This window comes from Phyllostomus discolor, chromosome 14 (genome assembly GCF_004126475.2).
Source record: "Phyllostomus discolor isolate MPI-MPIP mPhyDis1 chromosome 14, mPhyDis1.pri.v3, whole genome shotgun sequence".
Lineage (NCBI taxonomy): Eukaryota > Metazoa > Chordata > Mammalia > Chiroptera > Phyllostomidae > Phyllostomus > Phyllostomus discolor.
Genome location: NC_040916.2, coordinates 8689506 through 8716453, shown reverse-complemented (window position 1 = coordinate 8716453; position 26948 = coordinate 8689506). Strand labels below are relative to the sequence as shown.

The 26948-nt window shown below is 43.2% G+C and overlaps 1 pseudogene; it reads right to left on the bottom strand.

Moving 5' to 3' along the window:
• Positions 1–224: 224 nt before the first annotated feature.
• LOC114512113 lies at positions 225–12415 on the bottom strand (annotated as a pseudogene).
• Between the last annotated feature and the right edge of the window lie 14533 nt (positions 12416–26948).

The window sequence follows — 26948 nt, the reverse complement described above, 5'->3', positions numbered from 1 at the left end:
AAGACCTTTGGCATCAGGTGGATGACCTGTAGGGTTAGGGCTGACTTACTGTGTTTATGTACTGTACAGCCTCCCATTGCCCTCAGCCTTGGAATTTCATTGCTAGAGAGTGTATAGTTCCAAACACTTGCAGTGTCCTTTTCCTCACATGAGACCTCTGATCCTTTCCTAACTCTTGAAGTCTTCTGGACTGATCTTCCAGGTTTTCACTCAACAGCACTGGGTCAAATCTCTTTTATACAGGATCTCATTGTTCTCATGCCCCCTCTATTCACAGAGAGCCAGTGGAAGTCTTGGAGGTAGAAATGAGTTGCCAACTTATTTACCTTTTTCCTCAAGGTCCAAACTGCTGAAACAACTTGGAAAGTAAGGAACATAGTGAAGATGATATGTATCGCTTTTTTCCCAGGGCAGATTTGTTATTATGCCTTTGTTAAAGAACAAGAAAAGAATCCAAGGCAACTTCAACAGAAGGCTCAAAAGCCCAAAGCCAGCCCACTCAGGAACCTTTCCCTGTAGGTTATCCATCTAGCCCAAATAACATCTGATAGCTTCAGTTAAGGTTATTAGAATGAAATCAGTAACCACAAAGAATTTGTAGTAAAATTGGATGTTTCATTCAGGCAAAATTGGATACTTCATTTGAAGTGTTATAATACTGCTCACCCACCAAAGTGGTAAAAATGAGGCATTAAAATAAAGTGACATCTGCAATGCTGAACTGCAAACCATTTCATTGTGTGGACCTTTGCTGTACTCAGGTTGGCCTGGTTTGAGTAGCTGAAGATGGTGACGCTGAACTTTCCCAGTTGTAGGCAGACTGGGCCCAGTAGTTCAATGCCCCAGCAGTTCTATGCCCCAGCTTCAGCTTTGGTACCTGTCATGGCTCGGTCTGGGGTTCTGATTGTATCTTAAGTATGCAAAGGCAGGAAGGGCCATGCACCCTTTGGTTAGCTGGTTGTCCCCACTTTGCCCCTCAGTCCTAGGTTTAGAGTGCCTGCTCATCAAATACTGAGGAACTTGTATTCAAAACGTAGTCTTTAAAGAAAGAAATTTCAAAGCAAGACACTGAAATATATCAATGTTACCGTTTGCTGAAGCTTATTGAATGAAGTTGAAATGAACTGGCCTTAAGAGGACGTTGTGGGCCACACAACATTGTGTAGCTTTGGGCTCTGGAGCTGACAGCCTGAACTTGAACTTTAGCCCAGCCACTTCCCAGCTATGTAACACTGAGTAAGTTGGTTTGTCTCCTGACCTCAGTTGCCTCACCTGTAAAATGGATGGAGTAATAGGACCTACTGTGTGTGTTAGTCTGGGAAGAGGGGTGTCGTGAAGGTGAGGTAATTCACATAAAGTGCTAAGCTGAGTCCCTGGCATTTAGTATTCAATAAATGTTGCACATATTAGAATCTATGCCTGTGAAGAAATACTTTATGTCCGCTTCCTGGATATTATAAACATGAAAATTCTTGGAGAGAAGGGGCAGGACTTGACCTCTTAGGGCTATTTTTTTCCAGCCCTCCACACTGGTAATTTTCAGCAGTGAACATTTAGAATAAGCTCCAGTTTTACTCTCTATCAAACCAGAAGTGACAGCAAAAGGAGACATTTTTTCAGAAAGGAAATTAATCTCCTAAACAGGGTGATTTTACCCTTTTCTTTAAATACTTCTAAACTCATGAGGGAGAAGCACAGAGCACATGATCCATCAGAATGAAGCATCACCCAGCACTGCGGAGTTTCATTGACTTTAAGATTGCCCTCTGAGCTATCGGTGTTTTTTCCTTTCCCCGAGCACAGTTAGCAGGAATATTTTTCTTTATATGACCCCATTTCATTTGCATTTTTAAGCTTTCACTGCAGAGTAGAAGCAGTTGTAAATGGTTCCAAGAAGGTGGCTGTGATTTCTTCAAACTCAGCGCTGCCTGCCTGAAGGTTCTGAAATTGAGTGTCAGCTTCCCTAAGAGTAGAAAGATATTACTTCATATTTGCGCACGCAGTCTGTGGGCTCTGTTCTTGATTTGATGGTCTCATTTAGCCACAGGCATTTTCCAGCAGTGATTCGTTCTCCCCAATAAAATTAAATACCATCTTCCTCCTCCCCAGCCCACTCCCCTGTTTTTTAATATGACATTTTCTTGTTTAGGCTGAAGGTGAGAAACTGAGTTCTTCTCTGGTTCTTTTTCTTGCTCTTTTTTTTTTTTTTTGACAAGGAGAGGATAGCAAAAAAGGTAAAACAGGAGGAAAACCTACTATTGAAAATGTAAATGGAAAGCCACCCCAATATCACTGATCAATTTGAGTTTGTTTAACATTCAATAGCAAGGTATTGAGAGGAAGGCCATAAAGTGAGTATGGAAGGTTTTACAGTGTTGTAGAATGAGGACCAATGGACCAGCATTGCTCCATGTTGATTCTTGAGTTCACAATATTTACCCCAATAACCTCAGAGTTACAGACCAGTATGCAGTGAAGCCCAGCAGGACCACTGTATCTGTGGGATTCTGACACCTCTCAAGCCACTTCAGGAGGAGGCTAAGCTGAATCCAGAAAGGTGTGAGCAAGCAGTTCTTTGTAAGATGAACAAACATCAGGGGAAGAGACTTTACAGCTTACAAAGAGAAGGAGGTCTTTGCTTTCATGAAGCCGTTGTTGCTGGAAGATGCAGTGCCTTGGCTGATAGGATCTGTGAACCAAACAAGTTACAACTTAACTCATTTTTCTCAAATCTGGTTTAATATATAGGTATTATTTTACCATACCGATGAGCTGTGTGTCTGAAGTTTATAACTTGGCTGTTTAGAACCCGAAACACAATTTATTTGAAAGTGGTCCTTTAATGGGATCATTGGGTTTCTTGGCCTGCTCACAAAAATCCATTTAAGACATATAATTTTGGCCAAAATGTATTGCTAAGAGTTTTACTGGGATGGAAACAGGAATTCATGTGGTGGGGGAAGAGGAGGTAGAAGATAGAGTTCCCATTCCTTTTTCCAGAGATTGAATCAAGCTCTGGTGAAATTTTAAAGTAGACCTGGCAAGACTTGGTATCTGCCCTTTCTGCTTATTCCCCCCTGGTTATCAGTATTCTGTGTTGCCCTCACAGCTATCAGGGACGTTATAAAGAAGATTTTTGCTTTACATAATGGGTGTGTGAGCCAGGCGAGGTTCAAATTCTGTAGGGGAAATAGAGTGCAGAAAAAGAGAATTCGAAATTCAGTCTGGGAACGTCTGATCAAGATGGAGGCAATAGATAACATGGATAACCTCCTCTTACAGCTACATAAAATGACAACTAAATTGTAGAAAAACCATCACTCAGAACTGTCAGAAATTGAGTTGAATGGAAGTCTAACAACTATAGAATTAAAGAAACCACATCCATTCAGAATGGTAGGGGGGAGGAGACATAGAATAGGCTGGTCCCATATCCACATGTGGTAGATAAAAATTCAGGAGAGATATTTTGGCAGTGGAGGGTCCCAGCCCCACACAAGACCCCAAGCCCAGGGTTCTGGTGCCAGGAAGATAAGTCACCATATCTCCTGGCTACAAAAACTAGCGAGGACTGAATCGGTGGAAGAAAATTCTGGAGCCCCAAGCAGATCCTCTTGAAAAACACATACACAGACTTACCTCCTTAGGCTCACTTCCTCTGAGCTCTAGCACCAGGGTAACAGCTTGAAAGGGTAACTAGTGGCATATAGAGAGGAACTGAAATATCTGGCATCAAGGCAAGAAGAGCTGGGGGACAGCTTTCTTCCAGACAGAAATGTGGGCAGAGGCCTGTGTCCCTTTACTGAACCCTCTCCCCACTGAGCCACAGAGCTGGCAGGCAGGTGCCATATCTGATACTCTATCAACCTGGCAAACACTGTTTGCTCCATCCTGGAGATCCCCTGAGATTCCATCCCACCCAACTTATGGGCCTACTCAAGCTGTTAACAGAGACTTTTTCATATGAATGGCTGGTCTTGGCTCATGCTTTACAACTTTCAAAATCCTCTCAAACAAGCAACAGCTGGCCTGAGTGAGCCCCCAGCCCCTGTACCTCTTGTTAAGGGGTTCTAGGCCCAGTACTAGTAACAGTCAGAGTAGATTCACAGTTGGCTTCCACTGGAAATCTCCAAGCCCAGCAGAAGTAGCAGCCATATCAGATTGCTTTATGGCCAAGGCAGGGTGGCTTTGGGAAAAACACAGGTGGGAGCTGACCTTGGCCTGAACTACCTGGGAAACCCCAGAGCCTGCGCACCCAGTAGACAACTACAGACCATGTCTAGCCCCACCACCTGTCCCTGCACAGCTGATCCATGGAAGCTATAGGTTGGTGGTCAGTGGTCACAGCAAATCCTTGCAGCTGACTGGCCTGGGTCAGTCCCTCCCATTGACCTGCCAACAACAATCAAGGCTCAACTACAGGAGGAAGGTCTACTCTGCACACATGAAGGATGCACCTCAAATACCCAATGTGGGTGATAAGGGGCTGTGTCACTGCCCCGTTCAGGACACCGCTACATTAGGCCACACTACCAAGACAGGGAGCCATAGCAGCTCTACCTAATACATAGAAACAAGCACAGGGAAGCTCCCAAAATGAGCAGACAAAGAAACATGGCCCAAATGAAAGAACAGATCATAGTTCCTGAAAAAGAACTAAACAAAATGGAGATAAGCAACTAATCAGATGCACAGTTGAAAACACTGGTTATAAGGATACTCAAGGAACTTAATGAGGAGCTCCACAACATAAAAAAGATCTAGTCAGAAACAAAGGATTCACTAATCGATATAAGGAATAATTTTCAGGGAAGGACAGTAGCGTGGATGAAGCTGAGAATCAAATCAATGATTTGGAACATAAGGAAGCAAAAGGAACCAATCATAACAACAAGAAGAAAAGAATCCAAAAAAATGAGGATAGTGTAAGCAGCCAATAGGACAACTTCAAAAGGTCCAACATTTGCATCATAGGGGTGCCAGAAAGAGAAGAAAAAGGGCAAGAAATTGGAAATCTACTTGAAAAAATAATGAAAGAAAAAAACCCTAATTTGGTGAAGGAAATGGACACGCAAGTTCAGGAAGCACAGAAAGTCCCAAACAAGATAGATGCAAAGAGGACTACTTCAAGACATATCATAATTAAAATGGCAAAGGTTTAAAATAAAGAGAAAATCTTAAAAACAGCAAGAGAAAAGAAGTTAGTTACCTCCAGGAACGTTCCCTTAAGACTGTCAGATGATTTCTCAAAAGAAAATTTGCAGGCTACAAGAGAGTGGAAGAAATATTCAAAGACGTGAAAAACAGGGACCTACAGCCAAGATTGCTCTATCCAGTGAAGATATCATTTAGAATCAAAAGGTAGATAAAGAGCCTCCCAGACAAAACAAACAAACAAACAAAAAACAAACCCAAAACAAAAAACCTAAATGAGTTCATCTTAAGCAAACCATTATTACATGAAATGTCAAGGGGACTTATTTAAGAACAAGAATATCAAAACTATGAACAATAAAATGGAAATAAATGCGTATCTATCAATAGTTGAAACTAAAAAACAAACTAAGCAAACAAGAAGAAAAGACATAGAATCATGGATATGGAGATTGTTTTTATGGTTTCCGTATGGGAGGGGGGTGTGGAGGAGAATGAGTGAAGAGGTGAGGGGATTAAGAAGTACAAATAGGTAGTTACAGAACAGCCATGGGGATGTAAATTATAGTACAGGAAATGGAGTAGCCAAAGAACCTATATGCATGACCTATGGATATGAATAATGGTGTGGGGATTGCCTGAGGGAGTGGGGGGTGCTGGTTTATAGGGGGGTATAGGGGGGAAGACTGGGACAACTCTAATAGGATAATCAATAAAATATAATTAAAAAAAAAGAAATTCAGTCTGGCCCTGGCCAGTGTGGCTCAGATGGTTAGGCATTGTCCTGCAAAGCGAAAGGTCACCAGTTCGATTCCTATCAGGGCACATGCCTGGGTTGCAGGTTTGGTCCCCAGGAGGGGCGTGTACGAGAGGCAATCTTCCAATGTTTCTCACATCGATGCTTCTCTCCGCCTCTTTTTCCCTCCCTTCCCTGATCTCTGAAAATAAAATAAATAAAATATTTGAAAAAAAGAAATTCAGTCTGATTCACTACTTAGTGATTCAGTATCAGGGTTATTCTTAAGTAGCCCGTATCCATCCTTGGAATCTTTGCCAAGCTGACTTGAGTGCCCAGGGTCTAGATAAGCACCCTGACCACCAGGCTGCTCCCAACAATAATTAGTTAAAACTTTTTGAGGTTTCACATCTCAAATATCTGTTTTTCCAGGTGACTTCCTGTCCTGCTTTTTCCTGTCCTTTGCTATTTCTCTGTGTTTCCTCTCACCCGGCCCTCCTCCTCACCAAAACTTTTATGTCTGTTCTCTGGAATTTCCACATTCAGTACATCCATTCATAACCTCAGACTTTCCCTGACTATTCCCTCCACCTTTTTATTTAAAGATGTCCCTTCCTTCTCAAGGGGAGTTGCTCATTCTTTCACACCTCAGGGTCAGCAGGTGGCATTGGCATCATCTCTGCTCCCCACTTACCTCCCCAAAATAACTCATATAAAAATGCCTGCCCCTTTAAGGCTCATTCTCTTTAGCATTGCCTGCCCTCCCCTAGAGTTACTGAAGAATGTGCACAAGAGCAGGCCAGTATCTTTAACTGAGTGAAGTGAGCCTGTGGGGTCTGGTGTGAATTGGAAGCTGCAAGATATTCTAGCAGGGGTGTCCAACCTGCAGCCCAGTGTCCGCATGTAGACTAGGATGACCGTGAATGCAACCCAATACCAAATCATAAATTTACTTAAAACATGAGATTTTTTTGTGATTATGTATTGCAATGTATTTAATGTGTGGCCCAAGATAACTCTTCTAAGTCCAGTGTGGCCCAGGGATGCCAAAAAGTTGGACACCCCCGGAAGGGGGCCAAATTGTGACTTAACTCTGGAGGTCACATGGAGGGAGGAGCCCCATGTTACCAGATTTGCATAATTTTAAGAGCAGCCTTCCAAAGAATCCAGATTTCTATATCAACCCTCCTACTATTTAAATGATGGGGAATGATTCAACATAAAACAAATAAGGAACAAACCCTGAGGAAGCCAGATAAAATCTAACTGTTGGTCCGACTTGGTCCATAAGCTTCTGATTTGTGATTTCTACTATATATTTCTTGGACACTATGTACCACCCTCTTAGTCATCCTCTGCCTTTCAGTGAGACATCAGCACGTGGCACACTCTTTCTCTGCCTCCGAATCCCCAGCCTCTTCCTGGATTACCTGTGTTCATGGGGGTGTCCCAATAACACTCTGACTTCTGCATTCCCAGATCTTCTCACAGACAGTGACCTTCACTTTGCCACTCATATGCAGGACCCCACCTGAACCTTGTCATCTCTTAGGTCACATCCTAATTTCTGACCATAACTCCCTATGTTTCTACTTTTTCTTTTACTCAATAATTTACATTATTTCTATCTTTCAAATTAGAGGCTCTCAGACCATTGATCTCTATGTATATTCTTCACACCTGGAAGCCCCTCCTCATTCCTTCTCTAGGTTCATGTTACTTCACCCACTGTCTAGCCAGTATCATTACTCCACTGGCTTTCTTTCATACTTGTCTGGCAAAATCTCAACCCTGGATCCGATTATCTGATATTCTTCTCTGCCAGTGTTGCTATGGGTAGTAGAGAAGCTCACACAGATCTGCACACTAATTTCATGGCTGCTTCATGGTTCTCACACATTACTGGCCCTCCCTGGCTACCCTGTAATCATTCTGTGGTTCCTTAGTCCTCTCTCTAGTTCTTTAGACTAGCTTTTTCATGCTTTCTTCACTCCCCTTCTGTCTCCTCAAATGTTTGAGTTGCACAAGTTAAACATTTGGCATTGCTTCCTACTTCACAGAGAAAATAGAAGCCAAAGATGGGAACCATCTCCCTACCCCACCACCAACTCTCCCTTAACTTATTGTCATGAAACCTACAAATTAGCTACAAAAATAAACTACCTGCATGCCTCCCACTTTCACTTCTGTTAGAATGGAAGAGTAGCATCCGCATCTGTGCTGATCCCTACACTTGTCCTCTGGAGCTCTCCTCTCCTAGTTCCTAGCAGCCTGGTTTGATCAGTGTTGCCTCTCTTTTTCCTATAGAGTCACCTTGTCCCTTTACCTTTTGTCCTCTTCCTACCAACAATTGAACATGCACAAGTCTTTCATCCTGAATATCCAATTCCTTTCAGGCACCATGGCACCTTTCAGCCACTGCTTTTTTTTTTCTTTTAAAGAGACATACCCTTGTATATTCTGCTTCTCTGCTTCTTTACTTCCCATTCTCTATTCTGCCCACTGCAATCTGGCTTCTGTCCTTATCACTCTACTGAAAGTGCTGTCAGCAGGGTCATCTATGTCTAATTATGGCTGAATCCAATGGAAACTTTTAAGTCATCACCTTCATTGACCTCCTTGTAGTAGCTGACACTGTTGGTCCTTCCTTGCATGTTGAAAGCTCATTTCCTGGACCTCTATGACCACAGACAGCAGCTGAATACCCTACCTCATCAGACTCCTCACTAGGTTACTTCCCTCTTCTCACTCTTAAGTATTAGAGTGGGTTCTGCTGAAGATCCTCTTCTGGTCTTATTCTTATGCTCCTGAGGTTATAAGTTATCTCATAACTTATCTGGGGAAACTGAGAAAGAGCAGGAGGGGCAGGGTGCAGATTTTGTGATGGGAATAGTGGAAATGAGGTTGGTCAAGCATGATGGTGCTAGAAGATGAAGAGACTATTTCTGTAAGGAAATGTTTGGCTTACTGAAGTTGGCAACAAATGAACAAGTATTGGATCTAGAGTGTCAATGTCAAATGTTTTAGGTGTTGGAAACTTTTCTCTTGTTTTATAATAAAGTGTATGTCAGGACTTTGTTCAGGGTTCCTTGGATGGAGCTCTTAAACCCTTGGAATTTCCAAAATGACAGGAATGTCTGTGCTGTTCATGATGGGCCCTTAGGATCACAGTCGAATTTATGCTAATAAAGTAACTGTAGTGAGCCTGTAGGTAGATTCAGGGTGGGGGATAGCCATGCTGGAAAGATCATCCATGCATGGTGGCTTTGAGCCACATGACATTGGTCCAGACTTCAGGAGTGGAAGGTAGCTGGAGAATAAGTCTAACTACATGGCCAATGATTCCATTAATGGTGCCTACATAATGCAATCCCAGTGAAAACTGGATACCAAGGCTTGACTGAGCTTCCAGGTTGATGAACACATCAATGTACCATGACAGTGGTGCATTCTGATTCCCTCAGGAACCAAAAGCTTCACATTCAGGACCCTCCCAGGCCTTGCCCTATGCATCTTTTCATTTGACTGGCCCAGGGGTTTGAGTATAGCACATTCTTCAGTTCTGTCAGTTATTCTGAATTATTAAACCTGAGGGAGCTGTGGGAACCCCTAAATGTGTAGCCTGGTGGTCAGAAGTGAAGGTGGCGCAGGACCCCTGAACTTGTGGCTGCTGTCTGATGTGAGGGCAGGCTTGTTGGAGACTGTCTGTAACTTGTGAAGTCCGAACTGATTCTGGGTAGTCAGTGTTGGAACTGGACTGCAATACTGCACCTCCCAGGGAGAGGGTGTGGACTCACTGAGAAAGTGAGTGCCTCATCACTAGAAGAGATCTGTTATCAAATGGAGAGGAATATAGAGGACTAATAGTCATAGGAGGTTGGGAAAAAAAACTGACTTTATTTGGAAGCCATGTCTCTAGGTTTTTGGGTAGGATAGAAATAAGGAGATGTTTTTAAAAAGCAGAAAGATTATTTACTTTCAATCTGGTCTTACTTTCCTTTAATAGCTTTTGTGCTTGTGAGTTCTTGGATCTGTCCCTCAAAAGTTCTAGAATACTGTATATTTCTAGGTTAAAATACATGACTTTTTTCTCTCATCCCCCCAGAGAAAGCAGAGAGCAACCATTGGGGACAATAATGGCACCACTTATGCTGTGCTGTCTTGTAGTTAAAATTGTGTCATCCATTGTGATCCCTGGTGGGATTTATGGTGGCTTAGATCTCTGTTGGAGAAATGAACTACAGGCAGTAGGCAGGAGGAAAAGGTCTCAGGCTTGGAGCACATTATTTTGGTGAAATGGGAAGAAAAGTCACTTGAGCTTTTTTTCTTATTTTTTTAGCTGTAAAATCTGACTGCCCATATTTTCTGCCCCGTCTGCCCCTGATCTCACTGGGCTCTCTTGCATGCTAGGTGATTCTATTCTTAATAATAATGTGAACTCATAATGTCCTATTACCTGTCACCAAGTCAGCTCCTTATAGACCCTTACTAAATTCCTTTCTCCAACATTTGCAAATCAGAATTGTCTTCATTTTACAGATGAGAAAACTGTAGCTTAAATAGGTTAGTCATTTTGTAAATGGTACCTACCTAGAGTGCCACAGTGATTGGAGTTCAGGTCTACCCAACTCTGTTGTCTAGTGTCTCTTAAGGGTGAAACAGGCACTGAAGCTGGAGCTAGAGAAAAATAATGATTAAGACTATTCTTATCCCTAAGGAACTTGCAATCGAATCAAAGAGACTGACCATTATTTTCTGACCAAAGTCCTTGTTTGGGGCAAGAGATTGTGGAATAAAGATTTTCAGGCCCATGGGCTGAATCCAGCTCTCCACTTTGTTTTATCCAGCCTGGCACCTTGTTAGTGGCACCAGTTTGGAGTCAACCATGAGGCTGATGTGGCCCCTGGTGAAAATGAGTTTGACACCCCTGATCACCAAGAAGGTGATCACCAAGATCACCCTTCACCAAGAAGGATCCCTAGCAGCAGCTTGGTTCAGAAACAGCTTGCCTCTCCTTGAACTTTGCCATGATCATTGCATATGTATATAGTTGATCCTTGAATAACATGGATTTGAACTGCATGGGTCCGCTTATACGTGGATTTTTTTTCTATAAATGCCTGTACTGTTTTCCATACATCACAGTAGGGACTCTGAGGATGCGGAGGGCTGATGCATGCATCTACCTTTTGTATAGGGGACTTGAACACCGCAGATTTTGGTAGCTGCAGGGATCCTAGAACAAATTACCCACAGACATCAGGGATGCCAAGGGACAACTTAGGTTTGGGGAGTCAAAACTTACACAGTTGACCCTTGAGAAACGTGGGCTTTTTCAGTTTAGCTGCGCCGTTCAAACCTGCATTGTTCAAGTGTCAGAGGGCAGTTGAGGATCTGCATACACAGAGGGCCAACTGAAGTCATGAGGTTTTTGGTAGATGTTGTTAAGGGTCAACTGTACTTGAATTTGAACTGTTTTGTCTTTCTTTTATAACCATGCCAAATCCCACTCATAATAGTCCATGTAGATGGAAGACAAGACTGGTTTTAAAATTTCCAGATCAGGAGACAGAAAGTAATATTTACTGACATTTACTACATTGAGAGACTTCATACACTTTTAAAAAATTTTAATCCTTTTAGAGATCAAGATTCCGAAGCTCTGTGTTCAGCTTCCCTAAAATTTTACAGCTTTTAAGAATGAATCCATGAGTCAACCCGACTTGACGGAAATGCTAGTCACCCATCTCAAGGTTTTCCTTTTTTATATTGCCTGGATAGTAATCCTATAATGTCAATGGCACTTTTAACTTTTGCAAGCGTTTTCCACTGTTCTGTTCTCATTAAATCTAAAAGCCCCAGCTTTACGAGGACGTAGGGACCCATGTCTCCATTTGATTGAGGAAACTGAAGTGGATGTATATGTAGTGTTTAGTGACTTGGGAGAGACCACTAAACTACTAAGAGGACAATACAAGTCTTTCTACCCCAACAACTTTAAAGAGGACCTCCTGTTTCAATTAAAGATGAAAGAGAGGAAGAGAGCACCTAAAAACCTAGAGGAGCCAGTCACTGCACTAGGCATTTTTAATTTACTTATTACAACAACCATTCGAGTTGAGGGTGAGTGTCCTCACTTTGTTGATGAGAACTGAGGCAGAGAGGTTACAAATGGTCCCCAAGTCCCACGGTAAGTGCTGGTCTGCCCTTCTATTCCAGCACATTGTCTCACATATCTAATTTTTTTCTATAGGATCTTCCAGTTGGACATGGTAAAAAACCTGTCCAAGTCTAACTCATCTTTTAAAAAAAAAACATCTAACCCTCCATTAGCCCCATACACCCGTCTCAGCACCATCTCACCTGCCCTTTCACAGGTAAGCCTCCTGACAGGTGAATATATTTGGGCAGCCTGCCCCTTCCACTCCCGAGTTCACTACCATCGTGTTTCTCCTTTAGCTCCCATGTGAAACGGGTCTTGTTAATGACCACCTTGTTGCTGTCTGGTAGCTGACTTTTTGCCATGTTTCCTTAACTTTGCAGACTTCAACACTAATCCTGTTTCTGAAAACTCAGTCTTCTGTTGGAAGACTTTTCCTTAGTCATGTCCTTATCTCACATCTCTTTGACTGTGCCCTCTCACTCTCTTTGTAGGTTCTCTTATGTAACCTTTAAGAGTGTGTGTCCTCTGCTTGCAGTGATTTATCCAACCAATAATTATTTCATGTTTACCATGTGTCAGGTCTTGTGCTAGGTGCTGGGGATCAGAGCCAAGTGAGCAGTGGTCTGCAGTGTGGGAAGTCTGTCATGATCTGGTCCCTCTGTGTTGACCGCCCAGCCGGTTCACTGCCCCCTCCTCTGTCTGCACAAGTGCTGCACTTTCCGGAACTCAGTGAGCTTTCTCTTGCCTCTGGGTTTTTCCAGGGGTAGTTCCCTCAGCTAGCAATGTCCTCTGCAACTCTTTGTTTGCTTAGCTTTTTACCATCTTTCAGGATGTGGCTCATGCATCATCATCTCCTCTAAGAAGTCTTTTCTGACTCACCAGGTGGGCCAGGAGCCTGCCTCTGTACTCAAGTTCATCGCAGAACATATGTACAGCATAATTGAGCTTGTCTCATATTCTGTCCACTCTGTGGTGACAAGAGTCAGGTCTTAGGCTCCTTTGTATGCCCAGCACCTAACACAGTTCTTGATATGTAGCTCTTTGCAGAATGAATGAATCAAGCTTGCCACGACTGCTTCTTGCCCCTTTCCAACCTGAATTCCTGTCCCTCCTCCACCTACATTATTCACTGTTGTCCACCTTGATTGCACTTTAGATTCAATTGCCAAAAAAAAAAGACCCATTTCATTTGAATTAAACTATCCAGTGGTGGGACTCAGACATCCCCATTATTTAAACACCCCTCCAGGTGATTCTTGTAAATAGAAAATAATCACATGCAGGACATGTCTTGGTATTTCAGTGACTTGTGCAATGCTTTGCACACAGTAGGTATTCAATAAAGATCTCTATAATAATTGAGTGGATGCCTAACAGCCTAACGTTTACAAAATTCAATTTAAGCCAAGTGTTTGAGCACCCACACCTAGAAAGCTGATTTTCTAGCAAATTTTGCTTTGAAAATATTTACCTTCCAAAATGTGTTACTTAGTTTTTAGTCCTCATTTTACAAAATAAAATTTTCAAAGCCCAAATTGGCTGTTCATTTGTGTAACTAAGTGACACATAGTTTTTGTTTTAACCTCCAGAAAAACAGTAGTCAAAGAGGTGGGGTTTGGGTAAAAAAAAGAGGATATAGAGATTCCTGGCTCTCATTATATAAGAATTCATAAAATTTGCCATGGTTTCTGGTAAATGCTGGCAAAAGCTTGTTTGGCCCTGGGCCCTAAAAGCACTAAGATACTTCCTTTCTGATGTTTCTAGACTTTCTTTGGCAGCAGGAGAGCAAGACATAGTCAAGTCTGTCAGGACTTGAGTAGGGCAGGGACGGGGTGGGTGCAGGGGACTGGTGACGCCACCCAGCTCTCTTCATCTTATTTTCACAGGTCATAGCTGGACTTGCCAACTCTTTGAAAGCAAGGTCTCATTGATCTCTAGTGCACTGTGACTCAAAACTCTGAGGGCAGACATTTGTATACCTTTCCCCTACTTTCTATTGCTGCCCCTGCCCCTAAATTCATAGGACAGCACTCAGATATCTGGAGGCTTAATCACTGTCACTAACTGCAACAGGTGCAACATGTACTCTCCAGGGCAAGTTCATGACCATAAACTTATGTAACCTTCACAGGAACACTACAAAAGAGGGTTGTACCCCATTTTATAGACAGCAAACTGAGCCTCAGAGAAGTTCAGTGACAGTGGTCAGCTACTCAGTGTCTGGATGCACGAGCATCCTGACTTTCCAGCTGGGATCACTGCACTCCCATGAAGGTGACTGACCTGAGCTGGGGCAAGACAGCAGGGCACAGGCTACTGTCCAGGAGACAATTTTTGGAGTGGGCCAATGAGGTTGAGACGAAACATTGGAGCAGAGGTGCTGAGGGGGTTGCGGCCTCTGGACAGGCTGAAGAGGGGGATATTCTGGAGCCCGTTCTATTGGGCAAAGAGGCAAGAGTCTGCCCGCTGGGTGCACTGATGGCCTCATCCCACTCCAGGAGACCTGGCAGAGAAGCCTTTAGGTTTCTTCCCTCTCTTTGGAGTTTGGGAAAATCTCAGAGTGAACAGGCACATAAAACCTACCTTAACTGGTCATTATAACCCCATACAAAGTTAAGAAACAGTTGACAGATGGGAAGAGAGAAATCAAGAGACCTCTCAGAGTAGTCGGCTTGTTTACCTCTGGCTTTTTATTTATTGGTGCCGAGTCTTCCATTTGTCAGGCTCTAACGATAGCAGCTTTTATGAGTAAGCAATTTTTAAATGAACGTGTTCCAAATGTGTGTTCCGTTCCTGGAACTCTCTGTGCTCTGAAGCAGCTTTATAATTATTGCCTCCTGTGGAATAGCCAGGCTCTATCTAGCTTTTATGTAAGTAATTTCACTTGGTTTGCCTCTTCCTATTTTAGCTTCAACTAAGGAAGATGAAAGGGTAGAAAAATATAATAATAATAGCTTTTTAAAGTGCCTATTATTAGGCATTGTTCTAGATGTAATGCATTCATCTTTTTATTGTATCCTAACATTACTTGGGTCTAAGGTATTTTTATAGCCCCCATTTTACAGATGAGGACACTGTGGCTCAGAGACATTGAGCAAAGTGTCCAAAGTTGCTCAGGTAGTAAGTGGTAGAGACAAGATCTGAGCACAGGTCTGTTTGAGCACAGCCTATGCTCCCGCTTCCCCCACTGCTGTGTGAGTGGACCTGCAGGGCTGCTTATACCAGCAAATGCCAAGGTGGAACTGGAGGTGGGAGGAAGACCTTAGGACACTTGCTACTGCTATAAGTCATTTGCCATATTGACCCTCCAAGAACTGTTGTAATTCAGTGCTGATGGCTCTGTAATTATGGACAATTTCTGGTCTTTTGATTTCATAAAAGAAAATAGGAGAGTTTACAGAGCTCCCTAAAGCTTGTTGCTGCTCATAATATAATGCTATCTTCTGTCTTGGTGAATGGTTGCATCATTTATCCCAAAGCTGAAAAAATTATCATATTGTAAATTGGCTTCATTATTGAGACATGATCTGTTACCATCTCATTTAAAACCCCAATCCTGCCCAAATGGACTGAGGCTGTTGTGAGTTTCCTTCCTCACCATCCTGCACTCTGCTCCCAGTGGACAAGACAAAGAGCTTTCTTATCACATCCACTGGCTCCATGAGTGATGCTGGCCATGGAAGACAAGCTGTGGGGGTCAGCTGCAGCTCAGATTTCCTTCCGCTCCACCACGTTCTTGCTTTGTGATTTCTGACCAATCTCCTTGTGCTTCTGTTTCCTCATCAGTAAAATAGGACTAATAAGAAGAAGAGTGTCTACCTCAGAGGGCTGTGGTGAGGGTTAAATGAAATGATGCATGTGAAACGATTGGTTCAGTGAGCACTGTTATTCTCTTAGCTCCCACTAAAGCCCGCAGTTAAATATTGGGAGCCACTATGAAATCACTGTTAGTATTTTGCGTTTTGTCAACAAAGGTACACAGAGCCAGGAGCTAGGCTCTCTCTAGGACCCTGTTTCTTGATGCTTTGTTATTTTCAGTATCTCTTTATAAGGTGAGAAATTACAGGAGCAGGGTTTGCTTTGGAGAATGCCCCTCGTCTCCCATTCCTGACATCTTCCTCCTTGTTGCATAGGCTCCCCTTTCCCACACCTAGTACCCTCCCTCTGACCCTGGGTTCCCCAGAGCTCCACACTGGAACACCCAGGCACCCGGGCCATTACCTTTTGATTAAGACAGAGCCAGGCCCTTTACAGAGAGGGATAAATTTGCTTGATTTGACCCAGAAGTGGATTTGTTTCCCTCCAATTAGTTGGCAAATCGAACTTGATCTATGAAGAAGGCAGATTTATAGCCTGAGCTGATACATGACTGCCCTGGTTTTGTTGTAATAAAAGATGAAATCTCTCCAATGGGGGCTTGGGTGGACTTCTGGCTGGGTTTCTAACGACTGCTCCCTCTAATATTCAGAGCCTGAATGACCCTGGCCGGGATGATCAAATAGCCCTTCATAGTAGATAAAAAATAATTTGGGGAACTGGAGAGGAAGAAAGTTAGAGTGTTTGCTTTCTTTTTTTCCTGAGCTTTAATCATATTCCTCGAGGTGTGGGAAATAGAACTGTTCTAGCTAATTTTCAGCCGAAGTCCGAGGAGACTACATGTCCTCAGGGCAGATGGCTGCCAGCATGGTCTCTGCCCTGTATTAAGGCTGTTTCTCTCCATTTGGCTTCTGTTCTTCCCCTTTTCTGCCTGTTTAGCTGTTGATTTACTTTCGTTCTGATTGCTGCATTATGCTTTCTGCTCCAATCTTTTGCTCCTTGTTTCTTACTATCTATTTGTGCATCCTTCCTGTTTCCCTCCCTCTCTCCTTTTCTCTCTCTCTTCCTCTTCCCCTCTCATCCTTTCTGCCAGTGAACCTCATCCTTGGGTTTCCTTTTGGCACTCCTCTTTACCTCTTTTTCTCCCTCTGATTCGGGTTCTTAATATCTTGAGAGAGCATTTGATAACGCTTGCCTGACCCTGCCTGACATCCGGTGAGCAATTCTCCTCGGGCAGCGTTTGATGTGGTCTGTGTGTGATTGATGAAAGCTGCTCCATTTGCTCTTCAAAGCTCTGTTTACAGGAGCTTGGATGCATCTTCTCTTGGCATTTCACCCTTTCTCTCTCCAGAAACAAGTCCAAATTATGGGACAAAACCATGCCACTTCCCAATTTGTCCGTCATCCTCACAGATCCCTTAATGCTTAGAGGAGCAGGACCACGTTGTACAAATCCACTTAAAAAAAAACCTGACATAAAAAATGTTCTTATTCCTAGGGTCCTCATGTCAGAGATATTATCCACAAAGGAGGTTGCTTGGGTGACTTTCAATTTGAATACAGCCACTTTCAACCCGAATGAGGACACTTTGATTTGGACACTGGGTGATAAAACAGAAGAAAAATGCTATCAATGTTAATATCAGAATCTAAGCATATTTGGTACCTGGCTGCTTAGGACATGGTCAGTCAGAGGAGCTGAAATTGGAAGGACAGTGGGTCACGTCCTTTCAGTACCGATCACTCTGGATCCCAAAAACATATGAGAAGATGAGGTGTTTTTTTCACTTGGATTGGGTTTCTATTTCTGTTTTTCAATCTAAGATTAGGAGCCATGCTCCTGTGCCAGAGGGCTTACACATTCAGCTGCTTGAAGAAAGAGGGATGGACAAAATAGTCTGTAAAACATCTTTCTAGCTCATAGACTCTCCAATTTTGAGAACCTAATACTTTAGGTATGATAAATATAGGTGCATAGAAAAGATTACTGCGTTTTGCACTAGAATACTTAAATTTAAATGAAGATTTGACAATGATGAGTTGAATGATCTTCAATACATTTACATTTTTTTTTTCAGTTTTTTTAACAGCTTTACTAAGGGGTAATTTATATACCATAAAATTCAGCCATTGTTAGTGGGTACTTCAGTGATTTTTAGTAAATTTATAGAGTTGTGCAACCATCATCACAATGCAACTTTATAACATTTTCAATAACTCTTTTAACCTCTCTCCATTTTCTTTCTTCACCTTAAAATTGGACTTATGTGGTGGATTGATTGTAAAAATGACCACCATCTTTCAACATATTGCAACGTGACTTTGTTACCCCTTCCATGGAGAGGTGGAATTGATTTCTCCAGCCCTTGGATCTGGGGCTGGCCTCGTGACTCACTTTGACAAATGAAGTGTGGTAAAAAGTGATGGTGTAGCAGCCGTAAGCCTAGGCTTTAAGAAGTCTTGCTGACTTCTGCTTTTTCTTATGGAAACCTGCTCCCTCTACCGTGGGTACAAAGCTGGGCCCGCCTGCTGGAAAAGGAAAAACTCTGTGGAGAGAAGCCCCAGTTGGTAGTGCCACCCCAGGTTAGGCCATCTTACATCACTTCCCCCCATTCACCCTCTAGCTGAATGTAGGTACATGAACACACTCCGTTGAGACTGGCCAAGTCTAGCCTAGATCAGCAGAATTGGTGAGCCAACCTGCAGACACACAAGAAACAATAGAAGGGGGTAATACTAAGCTTTTAGGGGGTTTGCAAAACATCATTACTATGGCAATCAATAACTGATATAGGGTCATGAGAATCAATTTTTTAAAAGCTAAGAAAACATCTGCTGCTCTGCCTATTACACAGTACACTATCACTATATTTAAAAAATATTCAACTAAAACATTTATAGAAATCCTCATATATGAACAGCACTATGTTTCACATTGTGAGGGGGATGCAGAATTTGAAAAAGATGTGATGTAAACTCTCCAGGAGTCAGTTCTAGGGGGGAAAACAGAGTTACAGTTACAATATAGGGCAGCCTGTCCCTCTAGTCCAATATTTATGTCCAAGTGGTTCCTCTATTGTCTGCAAACAGCTATGTTCTTCTTTCCTTGATATTTCACTTTGCTTGAAAATGTTTTCAAGGGATATGGTTTATGGGGAAAAACAAACAAACCTGAACAGCGCATTGACCAAAATTAAGTTTTATTGGTGTGTCCAATACCTTGTTTGCATGTATAGGATATAGCCCTGATGGAAGCTTGGCCATGTGAAATACCTCATGTAGCCAGGGAAACAGGAAGGCAGGTGTGGAATCAGAGCCAGGGTTGGGAGGAGAATGAGTCGTGGAAAGAGAGGTGGGTGGGAAAATCTTAATTTCTAAAACGACCAGGAGCTTTAATTCCAAGAGTGCCTGAGGAGCAGAGAACTGCCTGCCAGATTTGTTTTCTTTTTTAAAAGAGGGCTCTAGAGTCAGGAGATACTGGGCAAACCTGATTTCTTTCTTTTTTTTTCAATCTTTACCTGAGGATACGTTTATTGACTTTAGAGAGAGGGAAGGAGAGAGAGAAAGAGGGAGAGAGAAACATCGATGTGAAAGGAAACATTGATCGATTGCTTCTTGTACATGCCCTGACTGGGGATTGAACCCACAATATTTTGGTGTAGGAGATGATCCTGCAGTCACCTGAGCCAACCATCCAGGGCCTGCTAGACTTTTTTGCTTGCCTCCAAATATTCTATATGTTGGGAGGCTGGGATTGGGGTTGGGAGTTGAGGAGGAAGACAAGACCTCTGATACCCAGCTCCTGCAGTTGGCTGGGCTCAAGCAGATTCTCTGAGTTCATACTCGCCAGGAAGCAGACCCTCTGGGAAGTGTAACAGCACAGTGCAAAGAGCCTGACAGGGACACTAGTTCTAGTCCTAGCTCAGACACTGAAGAACTCTTGCTGTGTGACCATGGACAATTCACTTTCCCTTCCCAGCTGATTTCTAAGGTCATGTCTAGTTCAAAGAATCTGTAACTTCAGGTCTAATTCACCCACTGAGTTGAAGGAAAAGCTTGAAATCAAAGCAGACAGAGGCAGATGGCAAGGCTTTCTGACACCATGCATGAACCCTTAGAAAATGGGACTATTCAGAAAATCAAAACAGAGGTCAGTGGGTGAGCTGTAGAGATCTGGAAGCCCTCCTCCCGTCTTTACTGAATGTGTACAAGTCGAGTTCTCACCATGCCTGACCTTAAGGACTCCTGCATACTCCTCAACCTGGGACCGTACTGCTGGGTGAGCCGCAGGCTCCTGGCCTGGGGCTGTTGATGTCAGCTTCTCTCTCCTCCTGCAGCAGGGATGTCAAAAGGGGTTTCTTAAAATGAACTTGGGCTCTAATAAGGGACTATGTAGACACGGATAAATATTCCTAGCTGTCTGGTGGGAGTGAAAAGATAACCTTTTTTTCCAAGCAGTGGAAATAAAAGAAACTCAAAGAGTAAAGGGAGCTTTTTGCTCTGAAGCTAGTTGTAATCAGGGCTCTTAGTGCTGGTTAGGGTCTTTTAGGATGACAACTGTCAACTGTCTCAGGGGTAACTGGACAAAGTCTGGATGCCTCTGGGGAGACACAGTCCTTGAAACCTGAAGCACCACTAGGTGGTGGTAAGGGAAGAAGTAGCAGAAGTCCCCAGCTTCAGAAGCCCCTGCCTGGATCTGAATCCCAGGGTGTGACATCTTTCTCCTGTTGTGAGGGACTAATTTTTGACTGCCACCTTTCAAATCAGGTCCACTGATGTCCTACAGAGAAGTCATTTGGATTCCTACCACAAGGGGCCCTGTGAGGTGCAGGAGGCTTGAGTAGAGTGGCAATGAGGGAGGGGCCATGCTGTAGGAGCCTGTGGACCACCTGGTGAGACTGTGGAAGGACTACTGCAAAGCCAGGCCACCAGAAGCAAGGCTTAAGGTTTGTGATTATATTAGGTTTCTTTTTCACCTCAAAAAAGAAAACAGTGTATATTCAGCATTGTTCAAGTCGTTGTCCTTCTCCCATAGTGTCATTATCTTTTTGTGCATTCCATTCCTCTCTCTTTTTTTAATAACACTGCTCATTCTCCCTCCCAGGATGATTGGATCACTCAAGCCCTGCCACTTGCTACAAATCACCCAAAATTAGTGGTCTGAAATGATCATTTCATTCTGTTCGCAGATTTGGTGGGCCAGGGTTTGAACAGGGCGTGGCGGGGACTGATTTTCTGTGCTCCACTATGTCTGGAGCCTCAGCTGGGGCTCCAGCTGGGGACAATTTAAAGCTGTGGGGCTGGGACTGTCAGGAGTTTCATCCATTCACGAGTCTGGCAGGTGGTGCTGGCTGTTGGCTGGGACCTTAGTGTGCTGTCAGCCAGATCCACACATGGCCACGCACATGCTTGAGCTTCTTCACAGCATGGAGACCTCAGGGTGGTCTTACTCATGGATTGGGGTTCAGAGCCTAAGTGCACGTGTTCCAGGGAACAAGACGGAAGCTGTGAGGCCTTTCTTCACTCAGCTTTGGGAGTCATGAAGCGTCACTTTGGCCACATTCAGTTTATGACAACCAAGTCAGAAGCCCACCCAGATTCAAGGGGAGGGTTGATAGACCTTCCTCTCCTTGGAAAGATTGCATATTTTATGATATGTTTAAAAGCCTTTACAATAGACTGTTACCAAATCCGAAGCAGGACCCTCCATCATCATTTCCCCTGAGAAGCTCCTTCTTCTTTGCTTCTCAGATCCTAGGATGCTTTGGAGGTGACCATAGGGAAGTTGCTCAAATGCTTCTTCGTTCTTGGCCATAGTTTAAAGGTGACAGAAATACTGTGGGAAACCCTCCTTCCTTTTGTTCTTACCCCAATCCTTGACCCTCCCCGGCTAACTTGTCATTACACCCAGGCGGCTCCATTCCACTTTGATGGATGTTTTGTGGATCCCTGGGAACCTTCTTGCATGTTCTTCAGACTGGAGTGAATAGGGATCCTTGCCTGACCACACTTTGTGACTAAAATGGTTTCTTCTTCGAGGGGTGGCTTGGGGACAGAGGCTCTGAAGCATGTTCCACAAGGCATTGGTCTAAAGTACATAGCACAGAGCTTGGCACTAGGCACTTTCTTAATAAATGATTGTTGAATAAATTAACCTTGGCTTGCATGTGCTCTAGATGACTAATGGGATCTGATTCAGCTTGATGAATCAGAGGATTTGGGGGGATTTGACCCATAGAAATCCCTGTCTGTTACCAGAGGGAAGGCAGTGTATGTTTGAGGGTGGGAGTGGGGGGATGGGTGAGTAGGTGGCTGCTCCTGTGCATGTGCATTTGGAGGAAAATGGGGGTATGTGGGATAGTCCTGTGGTATGGTATCGTTCGTGGGCTGGGGCCAGCAGCACCTGCTGCCCTGACTTCTGCTAAGCCGCCCCTGCTTCCTTATCTCCTTTATTTGGAAACTTTCTTAATTTCCTTATTTGGAAGCAATCCCTCCAAGTATCAGGCTCCTAGTCAAGTTTCCAGGGGGCTCAGGCCACTGGTGCTTCCTCTTTGTCCCTGCAAAGTGTTTGAACAAATCACCAGAACTTCTCTGGTTAAGCTTGACCTCACTTGAAAAGACCTGTTTATAATAAAGTAGTGTGTGTGTGAGGAGGGTGGTCTAGGTTTTTAGGGCCCTGTGTTAGTGGGAGAAATGACAAGAGTAACTATGATAATCAATCAATTAACCCAGCTAGAGACGCTGCACTTCCAGCAAACTTTAGGAATGATCTGCTATGTGTTTCTCATTGAACAAAAAAACAAACAAACAAAAAAGAAAACAAATAAAGACTTCTAGGTTTCTTTCTTGCAATGAGGGATCTGCTGGTTGGGACAAATATATCCATGAAAAAGGGGGCTGCAAACTGACTACAGAGGTCTTCCTTGCTCTAAAATGAACTTGCTATTTTATTTTTGCTTTCTTTTTCATCACTCCCTGTGTAAGCTGTGGCCCTATGTGCATTAATTCTCCATGCCTGTGTGTCATATTGTATTAGGCCTTGACATATGTTACCTCTTAAGCTGATCAACATCCCAATGGGAGATAGAGCGTTATCGCCAATCTACAGATGAGAAAATGGAGGCCCAGACAAGTGAGTTACGCTGCCTAGAACACACTGCTAGTAAGTGGACAAACTAGATCATTTATTCATTTAATTAAGCTATGGAAAGAAAAAAGTAAATTTCTTTTCTGGTCGACAAGAAATTCACAGTCTAGGAGAGGAAGACAGCAAACACCTATACAACCATGTACTAATATATAGACACTAGGTTAAGCACCAAGAAGGGTGTCTAATGCAGCTGTGGATGGTCAGGGAAGACTTTCTGGAGGAGGTGATGTTTGAGCTGAGTGCTAAGGATAAGCAGAAGGTAGCTCAGAGAAGGGAAACTCTGGAATGGGGCAGAGCATTTCAGAATGAGTAGACAGCATGAGAAAAGCATGGAATTAAAACAGCAAGTTTTGGAACTACAAGCAGTCTCTCCAACTGTGGTTGGTTCAATGGGTTTATCTGACTTCAAATGCAAGCACTCCTCCCACTGTGCTTGGTCTCCTCAACTAGCTCATTTTGAAGGGTATGGCATGTGTTTTGCCATGGGGGTTTTGAATGCCTGGTTTTTATTCTTCAATAAAAAGTGTTATGGAATTAACAGACTGTGGGAGGTGTTTCCTGGAACTTCTACGTTGTGACTTCTCTGGAGGGCTTAAAGGGGATCAGATGATGACGGTGCCAAAGGCCACTAACTAACTAAAGGAAAGTCAATCCCCTCCCCCCATCCCCTTCATCCACTGTTCCCAAGGCATTTTGGAAGAAGTAGGCCAGAGGTCACCAGGAAACAATGGCTCCTGGGTTCACTACCACAAAGCAAGCTGTGATGAATCAGAATGAAGCAATGGCTACATACACCAACAGGTCCAGTTGGCAGCAGATAAAGATATTACCTCAGTGAAAGACTAGGCTGGAAATGGGTGAGGTCTAACTGTGCTGAAGATCTGTGCCCTTCTTTCTTTCTTTTTTTTTTTTTTTGGTGGTGGGAGTGGGGTGGTGGGGAAGGAAGTGGGGAGACATATGATACATGTATGAAATAAACTGATCCTTTTCCTACAGGCAACTCCCAAAGGGGTCCTCACCATTTGACTTTTCGATCTCTTTCCTTAAAGGAGATCTTAAGAAGACCTTTCTTAAAGGTCTTCCTATGGGGTCACTGTGGAGAACATGCAGATGCTCTTGGGCCCTGTAAGGAAATATCTTATCCCACAACCCAGGACTAATGCAAATAGGTAAATTTTTGGTTCCGCTGTGAGAAGTTCTATAGGACACAAAATTGTGACCACATACATTCAGAGAAGCTTTATAAGAAAAACATCCTTTCTGGTAGGGGATGAATCATGGTATTCTTGAATCATAGTATTAGGAGCTGGAAATAACCTTTGCCATTTTATAGGTCAGGAAACTGTGTTGAAGAGAAAAGAGAAGTCATTTGCCAAAGATAAGCCTCGAATTAGGTACAGAACTGGGATAAAGTCCAGCCACTGGGATCAAACCTTGTGCTCCTTGCTCACATTGGCCTGTCCCCACGCTGCTGGTCTAACCACAAAGCATAAAGTCTGTTCAACCATCTTTTAAATGAATATTGTTGTGTATTAAAAGAAGCCATTTAGAAACCATATTTTAGTGGGATTTGTAACTTCAGTGCCCATCACATTATCTAAGACAGAATTATCACTAAAAATGTCCCTCTAATATTTCTGCCCTTGACTATGCAAACAGAGACACTACTGGGGACTCAGATTTGGTGGATTATTTTCATTTAAATGGGACCTCACGTTTAACAGGTCTTCCTGTCCATTATCTTGCCTGGCCGATGTTCAAATACAGCTACATTTTGGGGGTTATTTTTTGCATTCATAATTCTTGACAGGAAAATCCTCTCATATAAGCTTTACTTTATTTCTTTGTTTCAACAGATTACCTTGCGTGTCTAATAGAGCAGCAAGTCACGTCCCGTGGCTCCAGGCTTTCTATTTCACAGCATACCAAACTCAACCACAAGACTTTGCCTCCGACCTCACCCAAGTTAAGGGTGGAGGTGGGGTAGCTCTTTGCCCGCTGGGGAGGTGAAATGGGTATGTTATTTCTTGATCTCACCAGGTTCCCCAGAGTGGTGGCATGCGATCTTGCTATTTAATTGATTCATTCAGTATACAAAAGACATTTCTTGGGGATAATTTAGGTCAGTGGTGTCCAGCCTTTTTTAGTTTGGAGAGCACATTTTAATCTTAAAAATTTATAGATCTGCAGATAAAGATACTTAACACATTGGAAATGCATTGATAGAGCAAATGCTTAATATTAGAGGCTATCACCTTTAAAGGAATTTGAATGTCATTAATCACAACCTTGTGTATATAACATCCCAAGTCTGAGTTACTGCTTTCACTCCGTGTTTCTGCAGCTCTCTGTGCCTGTCCTCACCAATGGACTGGAAACTCCACAAAGCCAGAGTTGTTCTGGCTTGTTCATTATCTATTGTACACTCAGCATCTAGCACAGTTCCTGGCACAAATGTACCTTATGACTCTGTAGAATGAATAAATAAATACATCAGAATGTACACGAGTCACGCTATTTAGCCAATATGTAGGTACTGATTCATGCAAATATGGTGTTTCCATGGGATCCTAAGGCTCATGGACTGGAAGCCATGGATGTAGATTTACATCCTCGTGTCTCATATTTTGTTCTATTTACTCCATAGGCTGCTTAATGTGCAGTAGACCACAAACACTGGTCTCTGGGTTTAGAGACAAATGATAACTAAGGGTGGAAGCCCATGCCAGTAGACCCTTTGAAGTCCTGTCCAAAATGGAAAGTCCATGATGAGGACAGAATGTGCAGCTAAAGAAACTGCAACTTCCCAACGCCCACAGAGACAGGGAGGCTGATGACAGCTTCCCTCAAGAGTCAACATTTGTAAGAACAAATTCTAAGCTAATCTCTGGGAGCCTCTAGGCATTCTAGTTGTTATTTCAACCCCAAAGAGGCTTGCAAAGGTACTTTGCCTATTTCCTCTGTCAGCCTCTTTGTGTGGGGTGTTGATAACTGAAGTGACACACAGTACATATTCTTTGTCTTGCAAGACTTCGGCTGGGGGTGGAGATGAGCAGGGAAGTAGAGGAGTTAAAAGAAAGCATGCTTGGTTTAAAATATGTGTATGTGTGCATGTCTGACAGAGTGTGTGCATTAATATTTAAATACTGACATCTCCTTTTTCTCTTTAGACAACAGCTTATTCTCTTGATTCTCCCTGCTCTTTTCCATACTTTCCAAACAAAGAGAGAGTGATATTCCAGGTGTGAACAAATCAGGGAGGTTTACTGCTTAAAATTCAGAAATTCATAGCCTGAGGAAATAAGTAAAAGAGAGAAGGGGAGAGAGCAAGGGAGATGAAAAACAGACTCTTCGCCACCTGCTATTTAGTGATTAGCTCCCAGATAAGAAAGGCAAAGATGGCATTCCAGGAGATCAGAACTTGCCCAGACGGAACTCAAAGGAAAGGGAGGCTTGGAGAATAGCGTAGCCAGAAGTTGGAGGGGAAGCTGGGCTGCTGAAAGCACCATCTATCAATTTGCTCTCCAAGCCCCTCCATTTCATGCAGCTCTTTAAATCCCTGGTTTTACCCTCTTTTCATTCACCCCTAACTCATGTGCTTTCGTTTATAGCAAAGAGTCTTGTGCAGGCTAGCTCTGCCACTAACTGTGGGACCCTGGGGAAATCATTTACCTTCTTACAGGTCTAGTGAATGTTTTCTCTTGAGTTTAAATAACTAAATCCAAAACATAGGAAAAGAAGTCAACAATAACAACTGAGCAAACAAACAAAAATCCCCTAATGCTGTGCAGGAAAAGTCTGGGTGAGTTTGTAGGCAGGCAGCCTCTCTTCCAGTTCTTACTTGCACGCACACCACGCTGTTTGACTAAACCACATGAAAAACAAGTACTTATTCATTCCCTCACTGAGGAGCAGGCTGCTCAGTTAGG